Genomic DNA, 22,610 nt, shown 5'->3' with positions numbered 1-22,610 from the left:
CAATGTAGTCAGAATTTCTCCTCAAATTTCTAAATTCCCTGTTCACGGATGTGTGACCTGTGCTTCTTTGCCAATAGTACACAAGACTGGTAATGATCTTACCAGATTTTTCCTTTCCAGACGAAGTTTTTTAGGGTGAGAAGCTTTTCAAAGATGATGAGTTTTTTTTGTATTTCTGATAAATGTCAGACATATGTAACAACCCCAAAAAAAGCAACACAGAAAGTGTCATGTCAGGCCTACTTGCCCATTCACAGTCAGTGGGGTTTTGTGTGTAGTCTCATGGGCACTGGGCTGAATGACTGTTTTACACCTTGTCAGCTACGGGTATGTTGAGATTCCAGAACACGTGCCCGGGGACTCTTGTGGCTGTCACAAGTCACCTTACCTGCTTTGCTGCTGTGGTCCATATACAGTACTCACACTAAAATTTCTGCTCATATTTAAGAACATGTGGTATGTATATGGAGCCACAAAAGTTTGGGAAGTTGTCATGGCCGGAACAGGGTTGTCATACTAGAAAAATACATTTATTTCCTTATTTTTGTAAACATCTGGCCAATATAAAGCCTTTGGTAAAGCCACAGTTTCTGTGTGATAGAAGTTGTAGAACTGTATAGATAACCTGGAGATTTCATCTGCAGTGAGTGTGCTCCATTTCAGAGCTCAGCTGTTCCAGTTCTTGGCTGCCCTAGGCTGAATCTAAACCTGGATCCAAGTACCAAAAGGACATCTGTCATTTCTGTGCTCAGTTACCCATTTTGCTTTCCCTGCATAAGAAAGGGAAAAACGTGATAGGATCAACTGGAACGTTGATCTTGTGTTGATGACTAGGAACTGAGAATTAGGAGCTGGAGAACAGAGGAGAGGAAAAAGCCCATTGGAAAACCAGAGGTGTTTGGGATTCGATGTTTGATGTAGACTAACAGCCATAAAACTACTTTTCCGTATTCTTGAGTGTCTACTTGAAGTTAGTGCCAATTACAAATCTAATTTAATAGTATTCTATTTAAATATATATCTATGCAGTTTATTAACATTTTCTTTTAAATTCTGTACGCCAGTTGACTTCTTACAAAGTAAAACATTAAGACCAGTAGCAGAGTTGAGTCCTTAGAAGCAATAGCCTAAAAAGCTCATATATTGCAATAAATGGAATTATTACAGATGTCTAAGAATTCTGGTGAGAAAGAGGCTTTTAAAACATATCAGTTGGATTCTGTATTAATGAACAAACATTCTTGAAGGGATAGATTGTCTCTGGGACAGGTGTCAACTAGCAATAGATTCTGCATTCCCCTGTGTGGTTTCCTGCCAAAGAACGTGGCTGTGGCATCCCAGCCAGTGACCAAATGCCATGTGGGGAATCTTTTCACTCCTTTAAGAGGTGTGTCTAATAGGGACCTTTCTGTGAATGCATATGAATCTTTAGGTATAGCAATAAATCTGCAACTGATTTCAACTGTTCCTTAACAGTTTGGGATGTAAATGAGAAGTCTGTGAGATTTAGTTTTTCACAAAACACTAATCTCTTGATGTCATGCATATTGTGTCTGTATTTTCTTCCTGACAAAAAACAGAGAGGAGTTATGTTATACTTTGAGTGCTAATTTGGGCTTCAGTTTCTTCTCTGTAAATCTGGCTGTGGGTGGTCATACTGGACATATTACAATGGGGTTAAGTGCTGTTTGGACAGATTGTCCATTTTTCCCCATTCTTTCTTCTTCATGGGCAAGACAGAAAGCAAAAGCAGAAAGAATGAGGAATAAGTTGCTAGCTGCACAGGAAAAGCTGCTGGTTTGAAACTATATGACTGAGAGAAGCAAGGGTTTGATATATTAGGTAGAATTCCTTTACGGAGAATAGTTAGGCTCTAGAATGGGCTGCCCAGGAAGGTGGTGAAGTCGTCATCCCTGGAGGTGTTAAAAAACTGAGTAGATGTAGCACTTGAGGCTATGGTCTAGTCACTAGGAAAATGTTGGGAGTAAGCTTGGACTTGATGATCCTGGAGGTCCTTTCCAAGCGTAGTGATTCTATGGTTCTATGATTCTGTGTCATATTTTCCATGGTAAAAAATGTATTGAACTTTATAGGATGGTAAGATTTTATGAAAGTATTAAGGAAAGTGTCACCTGTAAGAAATGCGGCAAGTATGTGACTGCTTTCTTCTTGTTGATTTGGGGCCATGCTCTCCTTTCTTATGTTTTTCCTTTAAAAAGAACTGGCCAAGACAGAAGAATGATGTGTCCAAAGATGCATCTTGGAAGGACGCAGACAGCCAGGATGGATCTTATTTTGCACCTTACAGAAAGATAGTTAGGATTTTGGTGGATAATGAGGTGGCCATAACCTATCTGGAGCCCATCCCACGCCAGAGACATGAGGAGAAGCTGTGCAGCTAGGATTTTTAGGAGCGCCTAACCATGCTGTGCTCTTTGCCATTCATAAACAAGGTTTTCCTGGGGGAAATTACCCTTAGAGGCGTTGTATACCCAGATTGCTTTAGCTGTTACTTTGTGTTCTGGGAGTGGCAAGTCCCTCTTTTCTGTGTAACTCTCTGTAGCCTCTCACCCAGTACCAAAACAATCAGGAATCTACCATCTTATTTTACTATAGACACATATCACAAAACTATTTACACAACTCACATTAAAAACGCTTCTGTGTTGTAACTTTTTTACCCCCTTGAGGTGTGGAAATATCTTACAGAAGGCAGTGGAGCTGTCAGAGATTCATGCTGTGCTCTGAAATGACACTAGCTCATTCAGCACCGGAGGCAGCTGATTTATACTGATGGAGACTTCCCACATGTTGAACACAGACATAATCTGTACTTGTGCCAGAAATCATTGTTCCCCACCTGTACAGTATAATCTGGTCCTAATGCCTATGACCTATTTTTAAATCTTTGTCTTTATAGCTGCTTATGTGCATTATTTATAGAAGCACCACTGAAATGGTCAGTTACAGACGTGCAGGTGACAGCCATGTAGCACACCCCATTTTGTGGTATATTCTTAAAATACAGTGGTACAGCTATTTGTTGTGCGTACTTACTACTCACCAGAAGAAATCATATCTTCCATCATTTTGTCTACAAAGACCTGTTGTGCTCTGAATTGTGTGTAGCTTCTACTGTCTTCTGCATACCTGTCTGAGCAAATGGTGGCGGCTCTGTGTCTTCTCTTTCATAGGGCTCTTTGCTCTGTTATCTGTAGTTTACTGTCAGAACTGCAAACAAAAAATGTGGTGGGAAAATACTGTCTACAAATGAAAGTGCTTATAAATTAAATGTGCCATGGAACAGGACGTTCAGATTACAGACTATTTTTTAAACTTTAAAAGGATTTTGTAATGGAGACATTATTAAGTTGCACATAAACTACTATACAGTTAGTGAGACCCAGCTGTTTGCTAACAGTGTAACAAATAACAAACTGTAACAGTTTAATCCAATGAGGGGTTCATTAATATGATCTTAAAAGCAAATCATAAGGTTGTTTTCGTAAGGGAAACTGGCATTAAAGAAGACTTTGGTATATACAACACTGTGTTGTAGCATTTTAAAAATTATTAGAGGGCTGGAGCAGCTCTTCTATGAGGACAGGCTGAAAGAGTTGGGGCTGTTCACCCTGGAGAAGAGGAGGCTCTCAGGGGACCATATAGCAACCTTCCAGTATCTGAAAGGGGCCTACAAGACAGCTGGGGAGGGACTACTCACAAGGGTTTGTAGTGACAGGACAAGGGGTAATGACTTTAAGCTAGAAAAGGGTAGATTTAGGTTAGACGTTAGGAAAAAGTTCTTTAATATGAGGGTGATAGACCACTGGAATAGGTTGCCCAGAGAGGTGATGGAGGCCCCAGCCCTGGAGACATTCAAGGTCAGGCTTGATGAGGCTCTGAGCAGCCTGACCTGGTTGGAGATGTCCCTGCTTATGGTGGGGGGGTTGGACTAGATGACCTTTGAAGGTCCCTTCCAACCCAATATATTCTATGATTCTATGGTTCTGTGATTTTTGACTAAAGGGTTATGCAATAGTCACAAACTGCTGAGGTGTCACAATTGTTTGAAGTTATACTTTAAAGGTGCAGTTTAAAACCCAGACAGACATTTCATAAGATTGTTTCCTGAGATCACAAGTTCTTAATTTGTCAATCCACAAATTAAGATGTAGTAGCAGAGAAATTGCCAGTATAATAAATCAGTTTTCAGTGTGTATAGGTGCACCCATAAGAGAGATTGAAAAATGTCCATATGAAGGCTGTTGCACCCTTGGTGTGCATAAATATGACATCTGCCAGTAGATACATCACTGAGACTGATCTGCTCTGTCCCTGCAGAGAGGAGGAGTGCACAGAAGAGACTCCAGCTTGGCCATGTGCTACATGCTAGTTGCCCTTTTCTGAACATGTGGAATAGTGTTAATTTTAGGGGGCTACCATAGCCTGCAAAGTATTGGCAGACTGACTCTAAGCAGGACCGTCCTCAGAGCTTGGGCCAAAGGGGGCAGAAGAAAGGTTAGGAATTAACAAGGAAGGCACAGGTTTTCTTTCAAATGCCTTTTATCCCCATAAATACTACAGAAACTTGCAGATCTTTGTACATCTGTTTAGTCGAAGGCCTGCCCCATTTTTACGTTAGATGGGTTAAACGCGTGACTTCCCTCAGTGCCTTTTCACCCACTTCTGCTCTTTTCTCTGAAGAAATGGTCTGCTACATGAAAATATACTTCTTACAGTAGAGTCGTGGATGAGCAAAATAGTGTGAAATAGCTGTTAGCTAAGAGAAATGTTCTACTGGTGAGTACTCTGGTCAGGGTTAACAAAAGTTGGCCAAAAGATGTGAGCAAAATCTGTGGGAATTTCAAGTGAAAGCAGAAGGTATTTAGTTGTGATACTTAGTTACATCTTTAGGCTGACTGGAGGCTTAAAATTCATTCTCTTAAGATGTGTAGCTCTCACCTCAGAAGGATACTGGCAACTGGCACATCAGTTTGGATGAACAGTTGGCAGACATGGATTAAATGCAGTTTACCCAGACTTCAAGATCTGCCATAATGCAGTGGTGCATTAGAGCCATCAGCCTTACACCAGCAGTTTGTAGTCCTTTTCCATTGCCCTGCCTTAGTAAATTATGGGAAGTTCTCATGCTCTGTCTCTTCTTCTCCATCTCACTTGTGGGAACCACTTCTGCTACATGCCTCTTATGGATCAGTGAAAGAATAAATAACTTTAGTTATTCCAATCGTGCCATGTGTGCTGGTGCCATGGAGCCAGCTGTAAGCAGGAAAGTACTAGGAGAGGACCCCAGCCAGAGTCATAGAAAGACCAAGATCATGACTTCACTGCTCTGTCCTTACCTGACTGTTCCTGCTCCAAGCTGTGCTGACTCATCCAGCGAGGAACAGCAGAAAAGAGGATACAGCAAGGAAATCAGTGTGTCAGTGGGGGAGCAGAAGTTTGTTTAGCAATGAAGATCCCATACCCCATTGCCCTTACTATGCAACCCCAGTGGCAGCCAGCCTCAGCAAAGCAGACTAGCCCTGTGGCTGGCTGGCTGAGGTTTCTTGGCAGATGGTTTTCTTTACTTAGACTGTAACTACCTAAAGACTATTAGCTTTGTACTGATGGCCCTCTCTTTCGTAGCCTGCAAGAACGGCCACTGAAATGGCTGGGGGTTGTCAATATCAGTTCTCGTGGGCTATTTTTTGGTCTCAAGTGGTGCTCCCGTGCTGTAGGAGTTCTGCTTAATGTATGAGTTGTTTATCATTACTGAATGAAGGTTGTTCCTAAGGCACTAGGCTACCCAACTCGATAAATTTTAAAATAGCATTCATGTGGTGTTAGTTGGCTTAATTGTATTAAATACAGGATTACGTTTTAGAAGCTGAGAGTGGGATGTAGGATCCATATTCATCCCTGAAGAAATAGTTCCTTGTGCTCCCTGCTTACACATCTCCTGCTTGTTTCACAGTGCTCACACAGGCTTCGTAGGGGCTGTGATAATCCATACTGGTTTATGTAGGGAATGGGGGCAACCACTGGGCATATCTCGTGTGACTGTCAATAAGACTCACACCACACATACTCAGAGCAACTTCAGCATTTCACCTTCATTTGTAAAACAAGACCAGAGAGCTCCTCCTTTTCTTCAGGGAGAAGATTATGACAGGAGATCTGTTATGGTCTGCACCCTGCTTGAGTGGGCTGGCAAGGAGTGCTGGGAGCGGAGATGTGCAGCTTACACGCAGCCTGGAGCAGCTCAGCTCCCTGAGGTGGAATTTTAAGCTCTGCTCAGCTTTGGGAATAATGGTTATACTTGAGCCTTTTTTCTCTAGTTTTACACACTGACCACTAGCTGGAAAATTATGTAAGAAGAAATACTCATATTCTAATATGATCTAATGGTTCTTTGTTTTGGCAGCTCTTGGCATAGCCTTCCAGTGTCCATTTTGTAGTCCAGTTCTCTCTCTCTCTCTCTATATATATATATATAAATTTAAAACATAAACTTCAAATAAAGTTGATGTTACTGTTTTCTTAGTTACTTTTCCTTTTTAGCTTGTTTTTTTTTTTTTATGATAGCAACCCCCAGTGCTTCTGCAGCTTTTGACTGAACTGTGTCTGTTTATACCATGTTTTAACAGTAAAATACAATTAAAAAATGTAAATTATCATGAACATAAAATTATATGTAGATTTATAAAAAATAAATGTAACACAATTTCAAGAATTTCACCTTTAAGGATACTTTTCCAATAGTAATACTTTCAAGTAGATTACTCTTTTCAATGCCATACAGAGACTTGGTTTATGTTATGGTCAAAAAAATGTTTTGAGAAGAAAATTCATGGGTTTGTGTTTTTATTCTATTCTTTTATGTTGGTGCGAGCTTCAGATTCCAAAGAGCCTGAGAAAATGGTTAAGAACATACTGTGCTAGCAAATACAGGTATTTCAATGCATTAATCATTTTACTCAGCAGCTCCAGTAGCATGTTGATACTTCTGTACTCAAGAGACTGTGGTCAGTCCCTGGTGCCTAAAGTCAGGCTGAGGACTGGAACCACAGTCATTTAGCAGGAAGTTTATACTGGTTCAGACTCTGCCTTGGAATATTGGGTAGCCTACTGTGGAAAAGGAAACCACAGGGAAGGGATGAAAACATCTCTGCATGCCCCTGCCAACATTTACTGCTGGTTCAATGACCCTACCAGTAAAGCTTCACAGTAGAAGAAAGTACCAGTAAATGTTACATAGTTAGGAGTAGCACCTGGAGGTAATGGTAAAGACCTTATGAAAGCATGGGAAGGGAGCAAAATATACAGAATCTGTTCAAAACACATTAAAAAATGTGATTTTCACTATATAGTCTCCTTAAATATGGTTGTGTTTGGGATTGTTTGGGTTTTTTTTTCCACAGCTTCTTTGTTTTTTTGCTGTCTGTGCTGTGGTACACTGTGTTCTTTCAGAAGTTTTATATGTATTTGAACTGTTTTGTTTTGGTTTTTTTTTCCTGAAAGTATTGCAGTATGAAATAGGACATAGGTGGTTTAGTTTGAACAGAAAAAAAATGAGATGAGTAATAATGATGCATGGAGTGAATTTATGGGAAGTGGATTCCCTTCACTCTGCAGGGATTTTTTTTGAAAGTACAATATATCATCTTGAAATTACTTTAACATGGAGTCCACTGTATTACAGAGAGGAAGAAGTGCTTGTAATCCAATGTGACAATAATAGGTGAATGGACAATCATTTATCATAAAATAGCTGCAGATCTGTTTCTTGGAAGAAGGTCAGTTTTGACATATATTTATGAATGGTAAATTGGAAACAGTTTATAGTGTAATACAACTATGTCCAATTATTCATTTTACCTTAAACACCTTTTTACTTTGTTCTCTCTCTTTTGGCAAGTTTGTGGTAGGATCAGTAGGTCTTGAAAGGCTGTGTTGATGCCCATCTTTGAATGGTTTTTTTTATTTTCCTTCTGGAAACAACACTGTACCTACTTTATAGAAATCAGTCTTTCTTAAGAAATGTTTGTCTCTTTCTACCCTTTGTTAATATGATTCTCATTTAGAAACAGGAACTGTGAAATCTGCTGAGGAATAAATAGATCTCTTCTAAATAGTCATTGTCAAGGAAGAGCAAAGGAAGTGAATCGTATAAATTCTTAGAACTGAGTAACATTTATTTCAGACAGATATACTTCTCAGGTTGGAAGGGCTTTTTCTTTACAAGTAAATTACTTTTTCTCTCTTTTTGTAACGTTAATGGGGAAATTTGTGATGGTACTTTCTGCATATGGGAGATTGCAGAAGGTAGCTATTCTAGTGTGTCTGCCATCTTGATATCAAAATTGGAAAAGCCAGCAGAATTTTAAGCTTGAGTAGGCACTGCATTAAAACTTGTGTCATGTGAACCTGCCTGGCATTATCAGGATAATCTCATCTCTGTAGCAGAGTTTTAAATGTGGAAGCATGTAGAACTGAGCACACACACAGGGAAAACACACCCTGTAAGGTCTCACCAGAGGGCTTTATTTAAAGGACTGGAAAGTAGTTTTCCATCTAGTCTCCCTCTTTCATTTGAGGGAAAGATGATCAGCAGGTCCACGCTAGAAAGGCAGAAGATAGCTCTGAAGAGGTTTAATGTTGATCTGAGATGTCAGAATTGATTGAAGTGAGCACCAGTTTCTCAGCTGGTTGTGCTTTGGGGTAGTTCCATGTGGGCAATCATTTTCCCAAGAACCAATGGACTTCTGAAAATATTCTCTGTAGTTTGCACACAGGTGCTTTCTTAGGACAGATAACTGTGTATTGAACTGCAGGATTTTCACTCAGTTCTGGAAGTTTAGAGTCCTTAGCCGGATTTATGAATGATTGGCAAGATTTTGTATGCATCTTCAGATGGCTGCAAAAGGCCATCGTTGGATGGAAGTCTTAATGGTGCTATTTGGATGGTGTTTTTTGAGGTTTTGAATGGCAGAAGGAACAAAGTTTATTGATTTTCTGTTGTTTTGTTTTGTTTTTTTTTTGAATTAATTTATTGTGGTATTAAGCTGTGTATCGGAATATATATGTTGTGTCCTTTGGCTGGCATACGGGAATCAAAGGCTGAATATCCCGTTGCCCAACATAATTTCCAGTCAAAACTTTTCAAGAAGCTAGATTTCCAGTGGATGACAGTAAAAATTATGCCAGATGGTTAAAAAAGAAGGATTTCAAATGATCCCTAATAATTTTCCTGCTAACTGTTCACTGTAATAGCTTGTCCCTGGGGACAGATAGGGTGATCCCACCCAGTAGCACTGATGAGATATTCAACTTATGCCACAATAACATGCTGTCAGTATAAATGCATTTGCACAGAATTGTATCGCATGTGGCATATGGCCATATATATATCATTAGCTAACAAAGAATCTTTGGTCTCCTTGTTCCAAGGAGTGCAGGATCTATAGTTGTTCAGCCTTGTGACCCCAAGTCATGAAGCTTAATGGCATCTGATTTCCATAGTTTTTTAGAGGTGGATGATAAATAGAGCATGGCACTGTCTGAAGTCAGCCTCCTTGTAATTAGTGGTGAGATCTCAGCAACTTCTTCCCAGTCTGCAATTAGTCTCTTTACCAGAATGTCCCCTAAGATGAGGAGAAGAAAACTCTGTAAAAGCTGGTGCAAGTTCTGGAAATGGATGAATTAAGAGGATAGTGGAGACTGACATTTGGTCATTTCCTGTTTTTTTTAAGAAAGATCATATGCTAATTTTTCTCATCTCTGGCCTGGAAGTTGAGCCATTCATTTTACCTGTATTCAAAAGGATTTTAAGGTAAATGCTTAAGAAACCCTTTCACATGTTTGACATAAAAATTGTGTTTTTCATTTTTTCTCTGGCAGATGTAGGTATGATTGGAGATTAAGTAGAATTTTATGGGTGCATAAGTGAGCTCTTTCTGAACCAAGAGCTAGTCAGTGCGTCACTTCGGGACTTGAAGTGGAAGAAGTGAGAGGTAATAGTATTGGGTATCAGCTTTGCTTTGTGGTGTTTCTTCAGGTTCACAGCTCTCAATTGATAGAATATTGGTTCACATACTTGGAATGAGTGGAATCAATGACATCTCTATTGTCTCTATTTCCAGACCTCCTTTCTTTCAGGTAGACTGACTCTTGGTCTTTCTGTCCATATTTATGGCATGTCCAGACCCTGTTACTCCTCTGCTTTCTGCAGAGTGCTCCTATCTGCAATGATGAGTAGCTAGTGGTTGTGCAGATTTCGTGGCAGTTCTAGTTAAACAGTGGCTTATGTTGTTCCGTAAGGAGAAGTTGGCTTCATGCATTATATTCATCACCTTCGGTTACTAAGACATTTGCACATACTAAGACTAATTCCTAAGACTTTATGGACATACTGCCATGGTCTCAGCATTCATTTAATTAATTAAACTTTACAGTCAGCAGAGAGAGTACTGAGCCAAGGCTGGCTACAGGGAAATGTCTATAACAGTGTAGAAATTTCAGTTCAGGTATTTGCTATCAGATCCTAGTTAAGGGGAGAGAAACCAAGTGCAAGTGTATCTAAAAGTTAGTATAAATAACCTCATTAGCCAAAAGAAATTTGTGTTTCTTAGCAGCGTAACTCTAAGAAATATAAACGTGCGTGGCATGAATATAAAAAGCCATAGAAAGCGAGCCTGTACTTTCAGGTTCTTCATTAGAAATTATTTGCATTTTGTTCTTAATTCTTTTAATATAATTCACTGTAATATTTTCAGTAAACCAAAACTATTGAAAATCACTTCCTGGTTGCTTTTTTTAATACTTTAGTAATAAAAAGGAAAACTCAAAATTAGTCAGATTACTGCAGTCAGGAAATATGTTTAAATTTCTGAGAAATAAAATAAATTATATTGAACAGAAGAACTAGAAAGGGATGCTGCTGCTGTGACTAAGATGCTCTGTTGAAATTCTCATGATCCAGCCTTCTGCAGTATATTGATGAGGAGATTTCAGGCTAGATTCCAATTTGTCTCTTGTTCACTGTTCAAAGTGAATATATTAATGACTTCCGTATGGTAGTACCAAGCGTTCTTAGTGCTTTGCCTTTCCATGGCAAACAAGTTACTTGCACTGCCCCCTTCTCCTAGTTCTTAATATACAATGGCCAGTGCAGTAGTCCTGTAATCCATTGTTAATGCTGTCTCACTGACCACAAAAAGTTCTGCGTAAAGTGCAGAAAGCGAGCGCTTCCTTTCATGTTGCTTCTAGTGTTGTGGAATGTTAGTTTGTAATGACATTTCCAGCAGGTTCCAAAGCTCAGTCCGCAGAATTAAGTGGTGCTTTTTGTTGCAGTGTGCTAAGCTTTGTTCATCTTGGGTCTGATCAGAGAGAGCTTCTACTCTGAATGATTCATGTGTTAACTAGAGGGTGGGGGTTTCAATATGACTAGGGTTTATTTAAATGATTAGGCTGAAATTCTCAAAGGACTCAAAGAGTTCCGTGAAGAGTCATTTTGAGTGCTTGACTCCATTCAAGCAGTGGGTCTAGTGTGCATGTTCCAGGACTGATCTGCAGATTTCTGTAACTTGTGTTTGAAATTTGAGGAGTTCCCACAGAATTTTGTAGCCTTCTTTGTAGGAAATCAAATTTCTGGAAAACCTTGCTTGAGAATCTCTCATTTGAGACTGAAGAAATGCCCACTGGCTTGCCTGACTTTCTGTGTGTCAGATGACTTGAGATGGAGAGAAACAACCAACCAGTAGTAAGAAATGGACCTACTGAAATGTGGAAAACCAAAAATGGGTAATAAATTTTGGATTTCCAATTTTCTGAATTGTGCTTGCTAAGTGGCATCAGAATTGTGTGGAGTTTTTCTATGGCTGTGGTTTCTTTTGTCAGATTAATTTCTTAGAAGTGTTTCATTTCATTAGTTTCTAGAGTACTACAGAATGCAGAACCATTTTTCAGTATTTATTTAGAATAATAATAAATGAAAAATACCTCCAGCTAATGTACTGAGAAAGTTGCCATAATCTTAATTATTCCTGTAGTTTGATTTTCTAATGCTGAAAAATTGCAAAGAGAAATGTTTGGCAGAGTGAGTAGGAATGTTGGCTTCTTTCATCTACTCACCATCATATATCTGTAACTTTACTTGCCAGTTAAGGTGACTAAGTAATAAACTGAAGAAAACCTGCTGTATTTACAGTTTTGAGTTGAGTCAAGTGTATGTCTGAAACAGACTTATGAGAATGGAAGTGACTTGAACTCAAATAGAGAAAGAACAGTAAGTTGATATAAATATTAATATCGTCCTGATTATGTCATTTACTATTTTTTGATTTGTTAAAATCTTATTAACCTGAAGTCATACAGGGAAAGAATAACAATAGGAACTTGGTTAATGAACACAAAGCAAAAAAGGTGATTTTCTTGTTTCAACGAACAATTTGTTGAACAATTGTTGAACAATTTGTTTCCAAATTAAGCTTTGTTTTTGTTATGTCTGATAACCACATAAGTTTGGATAAACGCTATGTTATTTGTTAGTGAATTCTTCCCTTTTCAGTGCGTTTTCTGTTCATTCTTATTTTTGAGTTACCCGAAAAAACAGCATAACTCCTCATTGGTGGTCAAAATCATCTCTCTGTGCAAGAGAGGGAGCCTTTCAGAGACACCTTTAGCCTGGAGAGCAACAGTCATGAATAATATTTTCTATAAAAGTTTAATGTTATATCATTATAAAAGAACAGCAATAGCTTTTTCTTCCTGTTGTACAGAGTACAAGGTTAGTGGTAAGTTGCTTTTGCTGTCTGAAACCTTCTGAATCTAGGGCAGATAGGAACAGCACGTTTTCAAGGGATCAAAGTAGACACTCAAACACAGATATGGGCACCGTAGGATTGAGATAATTTACTGTGGTGAAAAGAGAAAAAATAAGAAAGGAGGGATTTAAGTAAGTAGTGTAATAGTGATGATGCTAAGTATGTCACAGAATTACATGAACAAGATGTTATATACCTAGCTTGGGGCTTTTTTTGGCTCAAGAACATGATTTGATTTTAGAAGTAAACATCAAGATTTTGCCTTTTCCAAGACACCCTCTTGTTATAAAATGGAAGAGTTCTGCAATATTTAGATTACAGCTGTGAACCTGAGATGTCTGTCTCCTTTTTTCAAGTAATTCCCCCAAATCCCATATGGCAGACTATGGGAGAGAGACTTTTTGTGATTACTTACTGCAAATGATTATGGTTTGGATCCATATGCTATAAAACCACAACTGTCTTCACATTAATGAGAGAAAATTATAAGAAAGCATCCTGGAAGATTGGCATTTCCTTGCTTGTGAGTTTGTAATATTTTTGTGTATTTTATGTAGTCTCTTTTACTGGAGTGCCTGCCTTATGTATTGTCTTAGTAATGGAAATGAGGCCATCTGCATAGTAGTCAGGGTTATTCCCTGAAAGACATAGTCTGTCTGCAGCACAAAATAGATTAAATCAAGACTTTTAAAACCTTCACAACCCTTTCATCAAGCCGAGAGGGATATTCCTCAGAAACTCCTCCATACTTTCTTTAGAGTAGCCCATCTTCTCTGCCTGGTGACATCATTATCCATCCAGATCTGTGGCTTGACTGCTGCATAATACTCCCATCAGCTGTATTGCCACTGTTTGACCCTTTTCATATTCTGCCACTCCTAATTCAGTTCTGCAGTCCAACAAATTCTGCGTTCTTTCCTTTCCTTTGCATCATCGCTGGGACCACAACTTTCCCTTTCATTTTCCCTGCCTTATTCACAGTGTTTTCTCTGGGCATGCCGTAATCTCTTCTGCTGCTAGGTGTCAGTAATTCAACAGGTGGACTTCTGAAAAATGGCAAGCTAGTGATCTAGTATTATTTATTCATTTTATTTCAGTCACTATGCAAATATACTAGGTGTTTTATGTGAGCAGAGGAAGATAGGTGCCCCTGAGTAGCATACTTAGTCCGAGGAAACTCAGTCCAAGACAATGTGGTACAAAGCAGAGCAGAATGGGGAAATGCAAAGAAATACATCTTTGTTAATATACGTCTGGAATTGTTAATTTTGCATAGAATATGTGAGAGTTTTATTTCTGAGCTAGTGCATTAAGTACTATTGTGTTCCCAGTCTAACTGGGATTTACTCTGATTTACTCTCTCACTAGAAAGATCCTTTAAAAGGTATTATTATCCTTATGTTGGATTTTTCCTGTTCTCGGTGGGATGTTTCAATCTGGTTCTCACTTTTCCTGTGCTTGGAATCAAAACCATTTTTAGCCCCATGCTTGTCAAAGATCAAGACATTCCATAAATGTTATTAAAGACACTGGAGTAATAGAAGGTCTTTCTCCATTTCCTTGGTATAATAGAGAGGTTATGAACTTAGTAAGTATTATGGTAGTTTCTACTGATTGGTAAAAAAAAGTCTAAATATTGTAACATCTTGTGGAGCACATTCAGATACTAAAAAAAAGAAAAAAAAAAAAACAAAACCAAACCACCTAGGAAATGGCATATATTATTTTCCATGCATTTTTAGGGTCAGTCATCTCTTCCCCTAAAATACAAAGTTGCCGACAGTTTCTGGTGTTTTGCCTTTCAAGGGTTTTTTTTTGAGCAGTGGCTGTCACACCCCTAAAATAGCAAAGCTATTTGTGGATAGTTGTTCAGCAAACTTCCACTCACTGTCTAATTTGCCTGATGCATGCTGCCCTATGATACTTCAGGATATACCTGCTGGCATGCCCAGATGATAGCTGTTCACCTTTGATATCTTCACTTCAAGGAAGAACTTTCTCCCTTCTCTTTCTCTATGTTATCCACTTGAAATTAGAGTAGTGGTATTTCCACTGTTGGGAATTACTCAGCAGGTGTAAACTCAACATTGACAGCAGTGTGCGTGCAGCATTCACAGGTCGAGAAAAGATGAAAGAAAAGTGAAAAGTATATTCTGAATGTATTTAGTACCACTTGTGGAAGCATATTCTGAATATATTTGGTACCACTTGTAGAAGCATATTCTGGATGTATTTGATACCACTTGTAGCAGCCTCGTGTTCTCTCTGGATGGGGCACGAGGTGAAGACTGTAGCAGGTCTCCAGAACCCCTCATGGTGCCCTTTCAGTCATCCTTAGCAACGTGGAGGACTTTGTATACTGTCTGTTAATGTATAATAACACTAACACAATTAAAATGGGTATTGCTTAAGTGTATGTAGCATCAATCATTATAGCTGCTTTAAAAAGGGAGGTGAGAGAAATCCATTGTTTCCTGTCTGCTCTTTGCTTTTTCTTAGCATTTCAGGATGTGATGCCAGAATCAAGCTTGAAAGTTTTCAAGGTTTGGCTTGATGAGGCTCTGAGCAGCTTGACCTAGTTGGAGATATCCCTGCTTATTGCAGGGGGTTGGACTAGATGACCTTTGGAGGTCCCTTCCAGCCCAGACATTCTGTGATTGTACGATTCTAATCGTGTGTGTGCAAGTGGACTCACACAGAATTGTACCACATATTCTTTCATTTTAGTTCATATTAAGGCTTTAATGAATGGACTAGCAGATAATGGTAAGCTGGCACCTACTGATTTGGAGACATTGTACCTACTTACTTCTGCGACTGCTAAGTGGTGCTGCCACCAAATCATACCTAATTTGGCATCTTTAATATGATCTCACTGACAACAGGACTGATCCATGTACAGAAGATAGCCAAGAGAATGCTATTTTACACTTCCCTGTCATTTCTTCTGGATGCATGCCAAGGAGTGGGTCAAACAGGCTAACCTGATACCATATATCAACAGCATATTTAACACTGATAATATAATTATTTAATAGTATTGCCTACTTTGAAACTGACAAGGTTATGTGAGAATCCTACATTTTTGCCTGTATGTGCATTATCTTTGTCCTGGTTTTATCTTGCCTGCAGCATTAGTATCTAGAATTTAGGATACTCGGATTCCTTATATCAAAAGGGCATTTTTCAGAGAGCAAAAAGATGCCTGTGTGTTGATGGGTTAGAGAATGGGTACATAAGAGTTGTCCTATCTGAAATATAAATAACTCAGAAGCCCAAATATAGCTAAGGTTGGATTTCTTAATAATAAATCATCCCAGGTTTGAGTTTAAAAGCATTTCACATTCTGATGTGATTTACTGGGTGCATTTGCATTTATTCCTGTGCTTGGCCTCGTATTTGCATGGACTGTGGCAGGCTTGTAACTGGAGCTTTAGCTCCTGCATTCAGTAGAGAAGAAACAGCAAATGCTCTAACATTTAAAAACTTCCTGGATATAACAAATCAGATGGCATTTATGTTTGTGTTTGCTATGACTGACTCAAAAGCCTATTTGCAGAGAAGGAATCTGATTTTAGTAAATCAGTATAATAAAGCCTTTGATTTTTTACAAAAGTCAGCTGTAACTTCAGTGTTAGTATTTCAAGGCCTCTCACTGATACTTTAGAAGTTTGTGGTTGGTTGAGGTTTTTTTCCAGGCCCTGGGGAAATAAGAGAATCGAAGCCCAGATCACTGTTTGCGTTTATTTTACTTCTCATTATGACATGTATGCAAACATTGAAAAGAAATAGGGAAAAAGTATAATAGTGATAAGATCCCTTTTATAGAACAAAGAGCAATACATTTCTAGCCTAATTTATTACACTTCTCCTTAATACTATAAACTGAATTGAGTGCCTCATCAGATTTGACAGTTCACTTGTACTTCCAATTCAGCTATAGTACTGTTTAAAGTAATTACTGACTCTTGAAGGATAATCCAAAAAAATAACCGCTAAGTATCTTTTCTGATTTGAAATGTGTCTTAATTTCTAGTGCTTTTCCTTTCAATGTGAGGAAGTTTTAAAAGTACAAACTGCAGCTGAGTACTTAACAGCCATAAAAAGTCACCACATTGATTTTGAAAAAATCTTCCAATTGCATTTGCTGTCTTCTATCTTCTTTCCTTGCCTGTGACAACCACATTCCAGAGCATGATGGAGGATATATAATTAATAAAAAATATTTAATAACATAGTGAAATCTACATTACACTTTTTTCAGCTTGGATGCATCCTATAGCATAATTGTGAGAGCATAGAAAAAAATATGCTGACTTTAAATATTGAAAGTTTTATAAATGTCATCCTAAATCTGGATGCTGTTGTCACCATATTAAAATGGGCTGTCTTCTTTCACCCCTATACTCGTGAGAGAGATTCTGCATCAAGGTTCTCAGGTGTCATAAAGCTTTGCTTATGTTGAAGTTAACAGAGGAATGACAGATGATGCCAGCTGAGAAGTGAAGTACAGGATTTTAGTCATCAGAGCTGGGATGATAAAAGCATCCCATGGGAGGTAATCTAACCTTTCACAGCTTATTCATGAGCTGGCTTGTACTTCTGATGCCACTAGTTCTTAAAATTTCATCTTCTTGCTCCTGCAGCCTGCAGCGCAGGTCTTGCTGTGGTACAGCTTCCCCCAGAAAGCTGAGGGCCACCTCAAAGTTTGAACATTGAAGAACTGCTGTAGTAGTTTTCATGCCACACCACACTCCATCCTCTTTAGTCACCATTCTTCAAAAACACGTTTCTTCTCCCAGTTATACTTCTCCCAGTGTCTCACCTGCCTGCCAAAGTTTCCTTCCTACCCTCTGTTCCTTACTCCTGCAACTTTCAGCCTTCTGTGGTATTTCATTTTTAAAGTATTTTCAATCTATATTCAAAGACACTGTTATGGCTTTTCAAATATTGGTGCTCTTTAAGTCCAAATGAATTGGCAAATAAATCTGGAGAATCCTAGGTTTAAAATGGAGAGTAAATTTAAAGTATCATCTTTTTTGAGGTCAGGAGGTTCTTCTACATTTTCTACCATTTAGGGATCTTTTCTGTAAATTCCTTAGTGCTCTGTTTATGTTGTGATTGACTAATAGCTAATCCTGCAAAAAAAGGAAGGGTTTTCACTTTCTTTGACGAGACCAAATGGAGGCAGTTTCTTTTACACAAAAATGTGCAAAACTGTTCTGGTTTGGTTTTATTTTATGAAAAGCATATGAAAACTATGAAAACTATTGTACAAGTTAATAATAACTTTAGGTGGGTTCTGTTTTGTAGGGCAGAGTTCAAAAGAGTACCACTAGTATAAACAGCTCTCCCATTTTCTCTTTCCTTTGTAAAACTTAACTGAGTTTATGTCTAGGGTAAAGCACGGCCATTTCTTGGCAGAATGATTCTCTAGATTTTACTTGTTCTGGTATGTTTTCAGAAATATGCTTTTATTGTCTAATACAGAACTTGCTAGTTGGAGGAGCTTATCATCTGTCTCTTGTAACATGTAATTTTAATTCAGCATTCCAACTTCTGTAGTCCTCCTTGCTCACTCCATAAACCTTAAGTGCTTCTCCAGTAAAAGGCTGCCTTGGATGATCAAGGCAGGAGACAGTGCCTCTCTAGCTCCATGCCTTGTTCTCTCCAGCCTTCCTTCCTGCCCCAGCCCAACAGAGTAACCAAGAAATTCCTTTGGGAAAGGGTTAGATTGAATCCCTGCAGTCCCAGTTCTCTAGTATAAGAATGATAAATATACTAGGTGATATTTTTCTGATAGGCAAGTCTACTAGAATTCTTTTTCATAGCATCTCAAATAAAGAATAGCAACTGTTCAGCTGATGGCAGCAAACTTTGCTTAAGTTCCTGTTTTTAAAGATAGCATAAAAGTCTGCCAAGAAAGGTAATTGCCCATAAAAAAAAGATCATCCCTCTTGGGAGATTGTGGGAAGAAAGTGGGCTGGTTTGTTTTCTGATATTTTCCTTTAGCACTTGTGATTTGGAAGATTTGTGTATTCTAATACAGCAGAAATTAAGTCGTGAGAAACAAAGCTTGTAAGTGCCGTCTCTTAGTGAGAGACTTACAGTTTTTCAGTGATTCATATTGTAAGGAATGTTTTCCAAAAGCAAAGCCTCAGGGTTAAAACAAGCTCTTTTACCTCTTTCTACATATGCTCCAAATCTGCCCAACAAACTAGCTGCTTTGCAAGTATCTTCTTTTCTTTCCACAGAATGCCAAAAGCCCTGTGGGAAGTGCCATCTGTGGAATATAATTGATACAGATGCTCTTCTGAGAGTATTTTTGTTGTTATGTTTTAAGATAAAGGCAATAGAGTATTTATTAGAAAAATAAATACATATGCCTTTTGCAATGTGTTGTAGCTGAAAATTAAATATTTTTCTACTATTTGGCATATTTCCAGGAATCACCGAGCTTTCAGTAGTATTTTTGGTTAATATTCTGCAGCCTACTGTTGTATTCACCACAGCTGACATGAGCTGAGAGAGTTTGTCTTTATTTAACCTTAGAGAGGAATCCCAGGCTTGCTCTGTAGTCGGCAGAGCTGTTGGGGAGGATCTGCTCCAGACCGCAGCAGAGAGAGTGTGGGCAGGGTCCCGCTCTGAGTTGTGCTTGCTACAGCCTCAATCCATCGGTGATCCTGGAAATCCTGCAAAACAAAGCTCCTTAAAGTGAAGTGAGCCTTTATCAAGCTTGATTAGTATTTTATTTCATTATCCATCTTTTTTTCCTTCTTTATCTAATGTCTTAATGAATCCTGTTGTTAAAGTCCTGCATCCCACTGCTTCTTGTGATGTTCGGAAGTTGAGGACACTGATTAGGACATTCATTTTCTTCCTGAAAAATAAATGTATCTATGTAGAGGGGACGAAAAAACATTAAAAGCCCTGATGAGAATACACATTCTGCATCACCTTTACTCTTCTGAAAATTCAAATTGCATGGGGTGGGATGGGGGGAGGAAGACGCTTTAGCTGAAAGTCGGAGCTTTTGAAGGCATTGATTATGATTCTTTGCCTCATTATACATTTTTCACACTGATGTAGATTCACAGGACTTCTTTGCCTCTTTCTTGTCAACTGGTAGCAAGTAAGGAGAATGTAAATGGCCTGTAGCGTTAGGGCTCTTAAAAGTCAGTAGCAAACCGTTCAGTTTGATTGGTGCTTTTGTAGTTACTTGCTTAGAATAACACTAATAATGCTTGTTGATGAGGCTGCCTGTTATCCAGCTAACTATTAGCTATTACTGTTTTAAGATAGTAATTAGCCCAAAAGTCAGCATTTGCTATGTGAGCAGTTATTAATAGTATTGACAATAACGTTGCTGTTAAGCAATATTTATGCCAGGAAGTAAATGCTAGTCTTTATTTGTCAGTAAACACTGGCAATTAAATGACATGAAAGATTGTGTTAGTTTTCTAAGGATTCAAGTCTCTAGAACTACCTTAATGTTTATTTTCTCTCACCATAAGGACTGAAGTAAGGTTGAACTTGATGAAGGAGATATTCAGTGTTACATTTATTATTAGAGCATGTGCAAATTTGTGAAAATGTGTGTCTTAGCAAACTAAGCCTGATTTCAGTTGTAGGTTTTAGTACATGATACTAAATGTACAACTGTACATATTGGAAAGAAATTTCCATTGTTAGAAAAAGTCTGGAGGCCTCCCGTGATGAGAAGCGCTCTGAAAAATGAAGGAATGGGATGCTGGTCAGAGATAGGAAGTCAAATCAGCCAGAATCACCGTGCATATCTGTAGGGGTTGATTTGTAGCCAATATCTGCAAAAGAAACTGCAGGGTTCAGTTTGCAAACACTATCGTGAACCAAACCCTGCAGGGTTTGCTGAGCTCCGGTTACTATTATTACTTCTAGGAAGGCTTATTATCCTGTCACACAAGACATAAAAAAATCCATCTCTCCACTTTAAACATGATAAGCCTTTGTCACCTACAATGCAATTAATGTTAAAAATAGAAGAGTGCCCATGATAAGATTGTGACTTGCGGGCAATGAGCCATTGTCCAAGTACCAGAGACTTATCTGGAGGGCCAGTCAGCCTACATGGCTGGCTGTCAGCCTGCTGATTGCCGTTTCTCTCTGAGTTTGATGAAATATTCATGCCTCTGGTCTGCTCTTTGCAAGCATTATTGATTTCTTGTATAAATGCAGCTATATTTAGTCTAGACAAATGGAATGTGGATTGCTGCTGAATAAATGGGATGAAAGGCTGGGGTTTTGCCTGTCCGTTTCCCTTGGTCTGTGGCAATTATTTATAATCAAGAGTAGTTTTTGTAAGTTAAAGGTGATTTTTTATAATTTACTGATTAATCTCAGAACAAAAGTAAGCACTTATACACAATCACTCTGTTGGGATAGTGGATTAAGAAGGCAAATTATGCTCAGAGGTTTACAATCACAGTTACTAGGATTTTATTTTATTTTTTTTAAAATCTCAGAAAATTGTATGTTTCCATAATTTTGAGAAGAAAAGATTATGATCAGTAGAAGATATCTGGTGCCTTGTCTCTTTTTTTTATAAAACTTCTTATTAATAGATTTGAATATACAGTTAGAATTCAGTTCTCTCCATTTGCTGCAGTTTCAACTTCTGATGCTTCGATTCTACTGCTCCTGCTTGCTAGTATATTCGTTTCATTCTGGTTTTGTCCTTGGAAAAAAACACAGCTGTAGCAGAGCAAAAGGCGAAAATGTGCTTAAAGTTTTGTTCCTTGGGCATTTCTGACAACATGTTTGTTTTCAGTTAATAATCTTGCATTCTAATGAAGATAGTAGAGCAGTAGGAGCAGAAGTGAATGTGTTTGTGTTTCACTGTCCTCTCGTGGATGGAATCAGAATTGCTGAGGTTTAGTAGAGACTTTCAGCTGCTATTTATTTTCCTCTTGTAGAAATTTTACTTGCTAGCTTTTCGTTCTTTCGAAACAGAGGAAGTTACACCCTGTCTCTTCACTGAATGTGGAAACCTAATCTTTACAAGTATTGTAGTGAAAATCATCAAATCTGTCATTTTTGCTTTTTAATCCCTTTGATTTAATTGAGGAGATTGAAAAGCACAGGATTCTTCATTAAGTACTTTAATGCGGATTTAACAGTATATACCATTGCTGCAACAAATTGGAATAATTCAAGATGTTTTCATTTTCTTACAAGCCATATATAGCGTATTATGTCTAGTCCACTTCAAGCATGGTGGTCAGCTTTCAAGGAGCCATATTAAAACTTCTTGGTTTATGTGTCAAGTTATTTTCCTGTAATTTTTTTATATGTGTGTTAGTCCCATGTGTTTGCCAGGCATATTTAGATGCAGTAACTATGTAGCATTGTATAGCTGTTCATTTCTTACAGATGAACAGCTATACAATGCTCAGAAAATCGACATGGTAATTTTGAAAAATCTCTTGCAGTGTAGTGAGAGCTGGAGAGCCTCCATCTTCCACTGAAGAAGCACCCTGAGTGTTTATTGTGAAGCCTTAATAGTGCCTAGGAGATTCTCACTAAATATTGCCCCATTAGGCTGTGAGGTGGTTTTAGAACTGGATTGCTTGTTAGTCTGTTTAGCAGGATATTAATCTGGGAGTATTTTTACATAGAATAGAAAGAATGTGATAAAATAATTTGTAAAATCTCCAGCTGCTAGTAGGAATGTCTGAAGTTTGCGTACAGTGTCGATTGCATTAGTGTTTGTTAGGTCTATACACCGAAGCAGCCTTTGAGTGAAATCGG

At 38.4% G+C, this 22,610-nt stretch overlaps 1 protein-coding gene across 1 annotated transcript in view; it reads left to right on the top strand.

Annotated features, from left to right (window-relative positions):
* Nucleotides 1-22,610, top strand: part of LOC103776192 (histone deacetylase 9-like) — a gene marked incomplete at its 3' end in the record, with an annotated part of 56,929 nt that overhangs the window by 28,086 nt on the left and 6,233 nt on the right. The gene's annotated exons all lie outside the window — the stretch shown is intronic.

The sequence above is a fragment of the Merops nubicus genome, unplaced genomic scaffold (genome assembly GCF_000691845.1).
Source record: "Merops nubicus isolate BGI_N331 unplaced genomic scaffold, ASM69184v1 scaffold42407, whole genome shotgun sequence".
NCBI lineage: Eukaryota > Metazoa > Chordata > Aves > Coraciiformes > Meropidae > Merops > Merops nubicus.
This window is presented reverse-complemented; position numbering and strand designations above follow the sequence as displayed.